Here is a 13,938-nt window from a genome sequence, read left to right on the forward strand (position 1 = left end):
CATGTTTTGTTGATGGGATGTGTGGTGAATCTTATTTCACGTTTAATCGTTATCCAAGATTTGGTTTTACGGTATGACTATTGATCTTAACTTCAATCCTTTTGCATCTTAAACGTGTCAGCACTTATTATCACAATATAAATAAGCAACATATTGTTGCTTATATTGTTGTACATAATGCATTGGGTGTTTTTCAAAAAAAAAAAAAAACATTGATTTTCATTTTTAATCTAAAAGTTTTTTATCTTCTACATTTTAACCCTTTTTAATGTTTTACTTTTACTCCAAAACTTTTATCTCTTCCAATTTAACACACACACTTTTTTATGGTCAACTTTAGTCCATCATACTTTTGTTTTTTGTAAATTTTTCGTTTTACGTTTCGTTCTATATTTGCGAGTCAACACGCCGCAACGTTCGTGTGGGGTTCAACATTTTTTTCGTCATTTTTTCCCGTTTAACATGCCTGTCGCAACGCGTCTATTTTTCTCTGTTTGGCAAGCTAATCACAACGCGATGGTACTAGATTGACTTAGTTATTTTTTTCTACATTTTATGTTACGGTCTAATTTTTCGCATTAACATGGTGCAACGGGCGTGCGTGGTTCAACAATTTTACGTCTGTTTTTCGTTCGGTGTTATTTATTCCTTTTTTATTTATTTTACTTTTACAAGCTCTTCTAAAGTTGGTGGTCGCTGACAGTAGTGTGACATTAGTGTTACTTGGCACGATTTTACGAACGTATTTAACCTATTAAGTTTTTTAGTAATAATTTGTTTTGAGTTTACCCCTATACCTCCATTACTTAAAAAAATAAACACTATTTTTTACGTGCATATTTTTATGTATGTACCAGTGTGAATTCAATTTGCTCTACTTTTCGACATAAACTTTTTCTGGAAATGAGTCAGTTAAAATATAATACGTTGTCGTTTAATAAAACCATTTTTACGTGCATATTTCTATATACGCTTCGTTATAAATTCGAGTTGGTGTATGTTTCTGCGTAAACTTTTTTGGAAAACGAGTCAAGTCAAATATAATATAATATGTTTACGTGCTTATTATATGAATTGTTTTGTAAATTTTGTTTTGAATCGAGTGGAGTCAAATTGTGGTTTCTTTTCTTCCCTTTTTTTTCAAAAGCTCTAATTAATCTATTTTAATTATACGTGTCAACTTTTCTGTTACATGTGTTATGTTTTCTATGCATAAGTCGGGTCACATATAATACGTTATGATTGTATGGTATTAATTTGATTCTTTATGTTTTGATCCAATCACAATGCTTATAAGGGTTACATTGAGTTTAATCGGATACGTCGAAATGAGCGTTTTCATATGATTAACGCACCACATAACGTTTGGACTAATCCATTCGATGTTTGCGACGTACCCACGCCGCAACGCGCGCGGGTCTTATTGCTAGTTCTCATAAGTTACATACTTCACATATAGTATTCATTATTTTTAATTTTATGCAGGTAATCGAAGACTGCTTCATTAAACAGTTTTATGTAAACAGCTCACCAAGTGGCAAATTTCAAATCTGTTATAAGGGTTCCTATTGGAATGTTGAGGTGTCTAAGGTTGATACAAACTTTGTATTTGCTAGAGGATGGCCTGAAATGTGCAAGGATGTTGGGATACTTGAGGATGATTTGCTTGTGTTTAGCAGAATTGATGATGTTGTTTTTGAGGTAGTAGTTTATAGAGATGAGATTGAGATTTGCTTTTCGAAGAAAGCTGAATCTGACAATGATAGTGTACTTGAGATATCGCAGGCTGATTATGTTGAGAATGCATTCAAGGTACGTATGTATTTAGAATTAGCAGTAAAAGTTTTAATTATTTTAGCATTATATTAATTATTTCATTAATGTTGACCAGGACATCTATGAGGATGAAGAAGTTGTGTCTGTAGGTGAAGGAAGAACTGTTACTCAGGTACTTACTAAATTATTAAAATTATTTATTTTTAATGTAACACATATAAGGATTTAATGTTTCTACAACTATTAGTAATGTTGTTTACTGATGTTACATTTATCCAATAATGTATTATTTAGAAGAAGTTATGAACGAATGTCGAATGCACGTCGAAGAGACGCATGTCTTCATGATTGAATAAAACACAAGATGTAAGTTTACCGTGTTAAAGATTGTTATATTACTATGGTTATTAAAGTCTGTATGACAACAGGTTAAGAAGAAAGGTAAAGTTACTTCTGAGAGAAAGGAGACGGTCAAGAATATGACTAAGGGAAATGCTGCCTTACCTGTCGACACAAGTGATCATATTGGATGTTCTTCATCTGCTCATAAAGTTAAGGTATCTATACTTGTCACTTAATCAGTATATCTTATATAAACTGTTTTTTTTTTTTTTGTTCATATATTCAACATTCCTTTAATTCACATGTATATGTTTACTTTTTCATCAAGGGGAAGAGAGCCGCCAATGTTCAGAAAAAGCTTATCTGTAGAAATAAGATTATAAAGACTGCAAAAAAACATTCTGGACATATTTTCGACCCTGAGTTCTTTCATTTTGATCGCAAAGGAGACTATAGTCTGGTATACCGTTTTTTATAACAAACTAATGATTTATGTTTATTTGTCTGACTATTATTTTTTTCCACACAATACATGTAGCGTCTTCCTGTTGAAGTTTCCAGACGAGTAGGTCTTTCTGTTGATCTTCATCCTTTGAAAGTTCAAAACATGGTTGGAGTTGTGGAGGTTTATGATGTTAAGTCGGAGTTAAATGATTTGAAGCCACGTTATGCGGTGGACGGTTGGCGAAAGTTTATGACTGAGAATAAGTTGAGATTTGGTGATATGTTGCACTTCACATACGTGTCTTCGGAACAGAAGATCATATTAAATCAAGTTACCTCAGTTTAACAACGACATTTAAGTATGTTCTGATATCAGATATTATAATTATGAATTTTTTGATGGTGAAATTATATGTTTTTTTTTAATTATTAACTTGATGTTTTGCTGCTATGTATAGCTAACATGATAAAACACTGTTATTAGCACTTTATGTTTTATATATAGATGATATCATGCTTCTTTTTGCTAATAGTAACTGCAATTAGTAGAAACTTGGTTTATTAATCGCAAATGTGACATTCTTCTGCATTTATGGGTTTATGAATTCAGAATAATGGATGGATGTATATGACTGTATTTGGCATGATGATGTTGCGTTTCATGTTGTCAAAACCAGGGTTTGAACATCTGTTTGACTTTTGGTCAATAGTTAATGGAAATACAAGAACAAATAGTGGTTTGAACATCTGTTTGACTTTTGGTCAATAGTTAATGGAAACCAATGTTAGGTTCAACAGTGTTTTGAAGAGGAAAACAGTGTGAGAAGACAGTAGACCTGATTAAGTTAAACATCTGTTCAGATTTAAACAGATGTTTGGCCTTTAACAGATGTTTGGCCTTTTATATCAGAGGTTTGGACTTAAACAGATGTTTGTGCTTAAACAGATGTTTGGTCATAAACAGATGTTTCACCTTGAACAGATGTTTTTCCTTAAACAGATGTTTGGCCTTTATATCAGATATTTAGACTTAAATAGATGTTTGGCCATAAACAGATATGTGGTGTTAAACCAAACATCTGTTTAAGGTCAACATCTGTTTGACTATTGGTCAACATCTGATTGACTTTTGGTCAACATCTGTTTTAATTTTGGTTAACATCTCATTTAGTATTCAACAGAACTTTAAATAACTCAATATCTGTTTAATTTGTTGTTTCGTTTTCTTGAATTCTATGTAATTTTGTAAAGTAGTACAAAAACAAACATTTTTAAAAATCCCAAGTCACCATATCATTAAAGTAATTTTGTAAAGTAGTTTGTTCTCAACATAATAGAATTGCTGTTGAATAAAGCTATTAATCATTAATTTATATCAATTTTGTAAGTCTGCAGTAATTATTTTTTTACTCTCTGTCAATATATGTTATGCATGGTTTTCTAAGAAATGACCCGTGTTTGCACACGGGTTTTACCGCTAGTCTACTATAATAAAAGAAATCAAGTTTTGGACATGTGTCATTCATTGAAGCCATCCATTTTTATAGATAATTAATATCAATTAAAAGATAATTATACAAATAATTTTAATATAAATTTAAACAATTCATATATGAGATAATATATATATATATATATATATATATATATATATATATATATATATATATATATATATATATATAATATTTTAAAATAGAGTAAATTACAAAAATCGTCCTTTATGTATGTCACTTATTGCAAATTGTGTCCTTTGTCTTCAATAATTACAAAAAACGTACTCAATGTTTGCAAACCCTCGCAAGTTATGTCCTTTAGCCCTAACTCAGTTAATTTAAATGATTTATTTATTTTATTAAACTAAAATAGTTAAGGGTAGAACCTATTTCAAAAATGTTTAAAAGGTGTTTATTGGTTCTATGCTTATATTTTCGTGTTCAATTCTCAACTCAAATACGGTAATCACTATGTTTACGTGACATTTATAAGAACAATCACCGCAATCACCCCATCCATCGTATATCGAGTATATCCATTAGTTTTTTTTAAGATATAAATTTTTATTAGATTCATTCAACCTGTGTTATAAACGAGGTTTTTTAAAGATATAACATTTTTATTTTTACTATACAAAATTACATTTATGCAACTCGTGTAATACTCGGGGTTTTAAAAATATAACTTTTTTTTTTATTTTGTAGTATATAAAATCAGATTTATTCAATTTATATAATAGATAGGATTTATAAAGATATAACTTTTTATTGTTTGGTATATAAAATTACATGTGTACAACCCGTATAACACAACCTCCCGCTTTAGTCTCCATAGCGATCGAACTTATTCTCGCTCCTCAGCTCGACGAGGTTCTTAAAAATGTAACTTTTTTATTATATAATATATAAAATTAAATTTACTTAACCCGTACAATACACGGGGTTCTTAAAGATATAATTTTTTTTATTATTTAATATATAAAATTACATTTATTCAACCAATGTAATAAACGAGATTTTTAAATATATATTGTTTTATTATTTGGTATATAAAATTGCATTTATTCAACCCGTGTAATAAACGCGATTTTTAAAGATATACTTTTTTATTATTTGGTATATAAAATTACATTTATTCAACCCGTGTAATACACGAGGTTCTAACATAGTAAGTATAAACGAAATAGGATAACTTTTATATATTAACATGTTTAGTGTCAGAGAATTGAACTGATATAATGTATTACAAATTAAACGATTTATTCCAAATTAATATAAGAAACTGATTATAACTAGATGAGGTAACAAACATAAATATTTTTTTACTTATTATATATTGCTTCATATTATGTATTTACCAATTAATTTAAATAGTAAATATGCTAACACTCGGGTCAAAAAATCCAAACCTCATGTTTAATATTTATCGTATGAGTTAGTTGATATTATTATACATACATATAAAAATCAAATTTACCAAGGCAAAAAAATAAACATGTTGAAACTTGGGTCTGACGCTTAAGTTGAAAAATTAAGCCATTAATCTATGAATAAACGTTAACTAAGTTTAAAAAATATTTTTTACAATTTTGTTCATTTTACTTATCAGTTTTAGCCCAGCTTACAATCTAATTACCAAAATAGAGCAGTTTAAACGTTACTACAATAGTTGATAGTTTATAAGTAAATTGTTACTAAGTCCTTAAAATATTGAGTTATTATTCAAATTTTGATAAAAAAAAAGTTCTTAAGTTGAAAAAACAACAATATTTTATATTCAATAACCTTATTATAGTTAGTTTCAAATAAATAATATATTACTTTTTCACCATTTCAAAGATTATTTAGTTAAATAGTTATGTAAAACTTAGTTAAGTAAAAACAGAAAAAAATGTGTTAATTGTGGGGTTAGTCTATGTGGTTCTAAACTAACAAAGTTGGGTACTAAGTTTTGAAATGATGAAAATACCCTAAATTCTCAGTTAGTTTTTAACACATGTTAACCTTAAGGCTCTAGGATGTTACAAAATCAAACGTTAAAACCTTAGATTGTTACTTTAAACTATTAGTACCTGAGGTTGTTACTTTCCACAAACTACATGACTAACGATATAATTAATTCTAATAATATATTATAATGTAGTAAAATATGGATGAGAAGGTGGCGAGTTTGGTTCGGGCATTGATAATTTTAGTTCCATGCTAGTTGTAAAACTATGTTTCAAACCCAACCATATAACCGTCAAGTATTGGACATAAATAATTAGGCCTGTAAAAGAACCGAACGTTCATGAACTGTTCATGAACTTGTTCGGCGGGAAGTTCGTTTATGTTCATTTATTTAATAAACAAACGAACACGAACAAAAAAGTTTGTTCGTTTAATTAAATGAACGAACATGAACACACCTTGTGTTCGTTCATTTATGTTCGTGAACGTTCGTTTATTTGCGTTCGTTTATGTTCGTTTAAATTTTAAGAAATACATAAATGGTTATATTTATATAAATATTAGGTTTTCTAATTACTTATATAGGGTCTACTCATATATATAACTCATCAGTATATCTATTAACCCTTATTTAGATGTGTTTTCGGATGAAATGTAATATATTAGACTTGTTTCTTCAGTCATGTTAATTTATGTTTATTCAAATATGTTCAGTTATTTTTTTTATGTTCGTTTGTGTTCGTTTATGTTCGTGAATTGTTCGTTTAGGCTTTAAACGAACGAACATAAACATGTCCGATTTCTTAATGAACGAACACGAACAAAAAAATGTGTTCGATTATATGTTCGTGTCCGTGTTCATATTCGGTTAAAGTTAAATGAACGAACACGAACATGCCTATGTTCGTGTTCGTTCGGTTCATTTACAGGCCTAGACATAATTGCAACTATAGGTTTTACTCGTTAGTATGTTAAAAAATATCTCTTGAGATTGTCAAGTACGTACAATCCTTTTCTTAAATTTTATTTTTATATAAATTTACGCTTTTAACATCCACATCAAATTATAATATTATAAAGATTTTATACGTATCATCATCACCATAAATATTTGCATATCTTGATTCATATTTATAAAAAAATCCATTTATATACTATCAATTTTTAACAATGTTGTGCATCAGTGTTGTATTGTTTGCTTTGAGAGTTGTACAATAGTATTTAGCATAGGGATGATATATACAATGGGTTCTTAGTCTTGTGCCATTTATATACTATTAATTTGAAACATTTGTGTGCATTTATTTATATACTATTAATTTGAAACATTTGTGTGCATCTTTTGTTGTAAGTTGTGCTTAAATGGTTGTATTTTAATCAAATATAGGTTGTAAGTTGTGCTTAGGTGGTTGTACCTTAATCAAATAATAATGGTTTCATTACCTTATCAAATCCAATTTGTTTGTATGCATGTATGGTTGTAAATTGTGCTTAAGTGGTTGTACCCTAATCAAATAATGGTTTCATTATCTTACTATATTCAATCGGTTTGATCCATTCAAAGTTGTATTGTTTTATTTGTAAATTATTATTATTTATAATAATCTAATTAATTTAGCCAAAATCTTGTATAAATATAATTTGCAACATATTGATGCAATGGTTGTTTGTAATGTATGCATTATGGTTTGTATAGTGGTAATGATATATATTATATATAGATATAGATTACGATGAACCTGTCAAACGGGAAAAAATAGACGAGGGTTCATCGTAACGCGCGAGTCCTAGATCAACTTAGTTATTTTATTATATATTTTACGTTTCGGTTCAATTTCTTCGCATCAACACCGCAACTTCAGTGTCGGTTGTCGCTGACAGTAGTGTGACATTAGTATTCGCCCCCGCCGCAACGCAGGGATAGTTAATACTAGTTATAATATAAATCTTAATATAAGTTTATACTTTATATAAAACTAGTTTTTCCCTGCCCGCGTTGCGGGACAATAAACTGAATATTTCTCTCTCATAAGATATATGTCTGTATAGAGGGCAAAATTGTAATTATATTTTGAGCTGGAGGCGAAATCATAATTTTAAACTGAAAGCAAAATCATAATTTTGAGCTTGAGGTGGGGGGGGGGGACTCGTAAATTTATTTTGAACTGTGGGCAAAAACGTAATTTTGAGCTGATGGCAGAATCGTAATTTTATTGTAGAGGGAAAACCAAAGTTTTATTTTTAACTTGGGGCAAAACCGTAATTTTAAACGAAGGGTGAAACCGTAATTTTAAGCTGAGAACAAAATTAAAAATGAGTTTTTGAACCGAGGGCAAAAGCGTAATTTTTAGCTAGGGACAAATTTTTTTTAGGTGGGGGCAAAAACATATTTTTAAACAAAGGACGAAAGCGCAAAATGATAATTTTGAGCTTGAGGGGGGGGGGGGAATCGTAATTTAATTTTGAACTGTGGGCAAAAACGTAATTTTGAGCTGAGAGCAGAATCGTAATTTTAAGGTAGAGGGAAACCAAAGTTTTATTTTTAACTTGGGGCAAAACCGTAATTTTAAGCTGAGAACAAAATTAAAAATGAGTTTTTTAACCGAGGGCAAAAGCGTAATTTTAAGCTAGGGGCAAAAATATATTTTTAAACAAAGGACGAAAGCGTAATTTTAAACTGAAAAAAAAATTAAATTAAAAAAGTTGGTCCAATGGGGAGTGCCAGGCAGCTGCCTAACACTATTCCAGTATAGAAAATATATATAATATCGCCAAATACATATTTTAATAAAAATATTTATTTTCCTCATGATGAAGCAAATAGAATGAAGCATTATTATTGTTATTCAATTCAATTCAACTTATAAAAAAACCTTAGCCGGCAATAGTAGTTTCAGTGGATTGGGTGTGTTGGGCGGCGTCCAAATGCCACCCGCTTTTTTTTTTTTTTTTTAATTACGATTTTACACCGTTTATATTTATAGTCATGCATGACATTCTTCTATTCGCCCAATAAATTTACGATTTTATCCCGTTATAAAATTACGATTTTACCATCAGTTAAAATTATGCTTTTACTCTCACTTAAAAATAAATTTACGTTTTTGCTCCCGGTTCAACATTACGATTTTGCCCCGTTTAAATTTACAGTTTTGCCATTAAGTTTTTTTTTTCCTTATAATAACGATTTTGTCATCTGTTCAAAATTATATTTTCACCCTCATTTAAAAATAAATTTATGCTTTTGCTCCCAGCTAAAAATTTCAATTTTGCCCTCGGTTCAAAATTACGATTTTGCCCCGTTTAAATTTACAGTTTTGACATTAGTTTTTTTTCTCGCACAGCCAAGTTACGATTTGCCCTCAACCCCTTTGGTCCATTTAATTTACGATTTTATCCCTGAAACAAAATTATGATTTCCCCCTCAGTTCAAAGTTACGTTTTCCCCATCGTTTTAATTTTTCTAGTTACGAAACAAGCGTCAAGAAAAAAAATAAAATATTTTTTTTATGTGTAATATCTCATGCCTGAATATCCGTTCGGCATATTTCACATAACGAGTAATCACATCGGGTTCGGTTTTTTCTTTTTTTTCATCCTATGTAAAATGGCTATAAACAAAAGAACATGGTTCTTGACTTGCTCCCATGTTCCCACATGTGTCACCTCCATTCCGTCTTGTTAGAAACCATTCAAAGAACATGCACGTGCAATAGTGTTATATTTGATTAGTGTGACTCGTTAAATCAATGGGTAAGATAAGTTATAAGTATAGCTTAATTTAATATTTTTATAAAATACCCTATATATCTATTATCTAATGATAAATACTAATGTGAATAGACAAGTGCATTCTATCAAGAGTAATACGGGTAATGATAATAATTTGGTTTGTTAAAAAACGGTGGACGATGTAAACTAATAATGTTACCAAACTTTTAAGGTGTGGTTTGTAAAAAGAGGTAAAATGTCTGTGGTCTGCGAACCGCATCTGCAGACATCTGTAGAAGAAGAGGTGGATCAAACCTTTACAGTATGCAAGAAGAAGACTGTTTGTTTTTAAAGTATATGTAGACTTCTAAAATAAACTGATGATGGTGTACGAACGGTGGTGGTGGCGGACGGTGGAGCTGGACGGTAGTGGTGGACGGTGGTGGGGGACGATGGTGGTGGGTTAGGGACGTGGACGGTGGGTGGTGATGGTGGCCGGTGGTGGTGTTTAACCCTTTGTAGAACTTATAAGATCTTAAAATTGGTTGGGCCAAGTCTGCACCAAGAAGAACTCACGTAAACATTTTTTTTTAATGAAACGTCTTCGAAAAAACAAACGGTCTGTAGATGGAAATGTCTGCGCCTGGTTTACGTGGCGTAGACAGAAGAGCATGCACAAATATTTTTTAGAAAAACAACTGAAGAGGTATGGTCCCAAATCAGTGCACACACGGCACGGGGACCACACCACTTTTCCAGCATGGCGTCCACATCACATGAGTGCATCCAGAAGCTTCTAGAACCTTCTGGAATGAGTCGCATGTGACAAAGAAGATGCTCCTCCAGACAGAAAGGACGACACGTGTCACCTATAGATGGACGCCAACTATGACTGCAATATATTTGGAGGACAAGCCGACAGCTAGTACTAACGAAAGCCCAGTTGGAACAAGTAAGTGCGCACCACGTCATCCACTAGACTGGCGATAGCAGAGGGGACAGAAATGATATTCCCCTTGGTCGGACAGCTGGCACCCACTGGCTAGCTGGCAAGCCTCCTCCTCATTCTTCATCATTCGGCTATAAATAGAGAACTTCAGTCCCAGGCTTAAGGATTCTGCTCCCTCACTCTTTACTCTAAACACATACTATTCTCCTCAGAACAGTACTTATTCTCACGCCGGATGGTGGTCACAAGGAGAATCCCCCTATTCCACTCCTTGTGGCGAGTCACATGTGTTCTGTTTTGAAGGATATTCAGCTAATGGCGAGTGGAGAAAGAGATTGAACCATTCATCCACGAGATAATCAGCTGGGATAACCTAGTGTTAACCAGTGTTTCATCATAAACACCACCTAAAACTAATTGTTCGGATGAACCCTTGGAATCGGAAAAAAAAAAACAACTAAATCACATGAAAATAAAAAAAGTTGGTTTTAATCAATGATACTAAAGGCATTTGCAAAGATTCAAACCTACTTACCTAAAATTAGGGTGGTTAAACGGGTCGTGTTCATGAGTTAGCGAGTTTAACTTGATCTGAACCCAAAAAATTTAGATGAACTCGAACAGGAACCGAACCTGAAAGTTGTGTCCTACATATGAACCCGAACACGACCCAAGTATTCGCGGGTTAATCCGAACACGACCCGTTCAACCCGATTTTTTTTATTTTTTTTTAGTTCTTTTCCGTAAATTAGTATATTAAAACTAAAATTTACTAAAAAAACACAAATATATAATACAATTACATTTAAATTATAAATTATTAGGTCAAATTCTCTTTGTAAGTTATAATTATGACATATAATACACATTCAAATTAATTTATAACACAAAACATGTTGTTAAAAATATAATATAATATAAATAGCTTAAACGAGTCAACCCGCCAACCCAAACAGGTTGACCAGAACCCAAACTAAACTCAAACCCGCGAATTTCATGTTAGGTTCATATTGTGTTTTTGGGTTGTGTTAGAAATTCACACCCCTACTTACAATGACTCCCTGAGCCAAAATTTAAATAAAACATGAACACTGTGTTCCAGAGTTTACTAACGGAAGGAAAGGAAAGGAAACAAAAAGAAAGTAAAAATATTTTGTGTTCCAGAGTTTCATTTAAGGAAGGAAAAAAAAGGAAAATAAAACATGTCGTGTTCCCGAGTTTCATTTAAGGAAGGAAAAGAAAGGAAATGACGGGAAAGCTAGGCTAAATTCTTTAATTTTTCTTTCCTTCCGATTTGGGAGGAAACGGTGGGAAAGTAATCTTTTATTTTCCTTTCTCGTCCTTTCCTTTCTCACTTTTACTTTCTTTTCTTATCCCTCGTTAAGTTAACTCGGGAACATAGGGGAAGTGTTTGTCAAGTTTATCACCATCATCATCTAACTTGTGTGTTAAAACTTATCAACCAAATCGCTACAAGAGTCATTTGTTAATAATCAGACGAAAAACACAAACTAAACTCCAGAAACTATTTACTTGGTTATGTAAAACCTAAGTTAACCAACAAATCTATCGCATCTTACTAGCATTACCAATATACACATATGGAAATTATGAAATCACAATGGCCAACTTGATAAACATCTCTTGATTCTTGGCGTTAGCCAAGAGGTCACGAAATGATGGAGCCGGGTGAATGGTTCTTTGAGAGGTGGAAAAGTTTTCAAACGAGGCGCCGAGTCCACAAAGGAACCAATGACGTTTGTCCTCATGTAACAACCCGAAAATATAAAACTTTATATGAAAATTATAAAGTTTAAATAAATAGGAATCAATTAACTAGAAAATTGTTAGTTTAGACAACTACAAGTCTAAAATATAACTTAAATAGGGTTAAACTAACAAAACCTAATGTTAGACAAAAGTGAGGGGTTAATAATGTCAAAACATAAACTATTATTACTAAGTTAGTAACAATTAAAACAAAAGACCCCCAAAACTACTCCCTGGTCGACCAGAGAAAACCCAGGGGCGACACCCACCTTCCAAGCCCTAGTTCATGAAGAAAATCACAAATTGAAGGCCTAAATCAACTAGAAATCGAAATCCAATCATAAAATCGTGATCACCTCGTCAAAGGGATCTTAAGGTATGTCAAAATAGGTCATTTCGATGCAACTCAAATTCTTGCATATGATTGAAATTGAATGTTTAGCTTAAATTGGTGATAGTAAACATGAAATTTGGGAGTAATATGAGGTTGGGGAACAAACCCTAGATAAATTCTTGTCAAATCTTTGCATGATGGTTGTATGAATCAAAATCACTATAGTGGGTGATTACTATGTTAGTAGAACTTGATAAACACTAGGATTTAGGTTTTTGCCTAGTGTAAATTGAGATTTTGAAATAATCTCTAGGGTTGTTGATGTTAAAATATGTGTGTGTTGTCAAATTGAAGATTATTAGGATGATAATTTCAAGTCATGAAATTAGCTTAGATCATGTAGAAATTTGACCCGCTAGGTGTTCGATGAAACGCCTAAATTAGGGTCAAAATGTTAAAGGTTTGGTAAAAAGCAGATTTGAATGTGTTAAGAAAATGATGCATTAAAGCTTAAGAAAGAGTTCTAAACTTGTTGTAAATTGAACTCTTTAGGCAAGGAATCCGAGACGTCGAGCGGACACGCCGGAGGAGATACACGCGGAAAAGGAGTGCTTTAAAGGTACATGACTTTAGTCTCGTTAAATTGTGCATATTTGTTTGAGTTTAAAGAATAGATAGAATTGAAGCTTGAAGGATACGTTTGATGCATTCTAAAGTGGCGTAGTTCACTTGAACATCAAATGGGTCAATATAAAGAATTGGGAAGGGGTTTGACTTGTCAATAAAGTGATGGTTTCACTAGATAGTCAAACGGGTTGAATAATGGTGTAAATTGTAGCCTTGGTGTCTAATTACTTAGCAAAAGTGACATCAAGCACAAGGATAATAAGCCATGGAATTGGTAAGGAAATACGAGTGGCGTTAAGCCCCGGATGTTGGGTGTAAAACGCCTTAAAGCTGCTAGAGTACGGTAGCAAAGTTGGATAATATAGTGGGTCGAATATCCATATAGAGTTTTTAGTGACTGAATCCGTAAACCAAATTATGGGGAAAATAATTATGGTAGACACGTAGGTAATTCAATTACGGTCGTGTAGGAAAAAGAATCACTAAAAACGGACTTACGAATCACAAATTATGGCAATTTTAAGTTAGAATGGAAATTA

The sequence above is a fragment of the Helianthus annuus genome, chromosome 2 (genome assembly GCF_002127325.2).
Source record: "Helianthus annuus cultivar XRQ/B chromosome 2, HanXRQr2.0-SUNRISE, whole genome shotgun sequence".
Classification (NCBI taxonomy): Eukaryota; Viridiplantae; Streptophyta; class Magnoliopsida; order Asterales; family Asteraceae; genus Helianthus; species Helianthus annuus.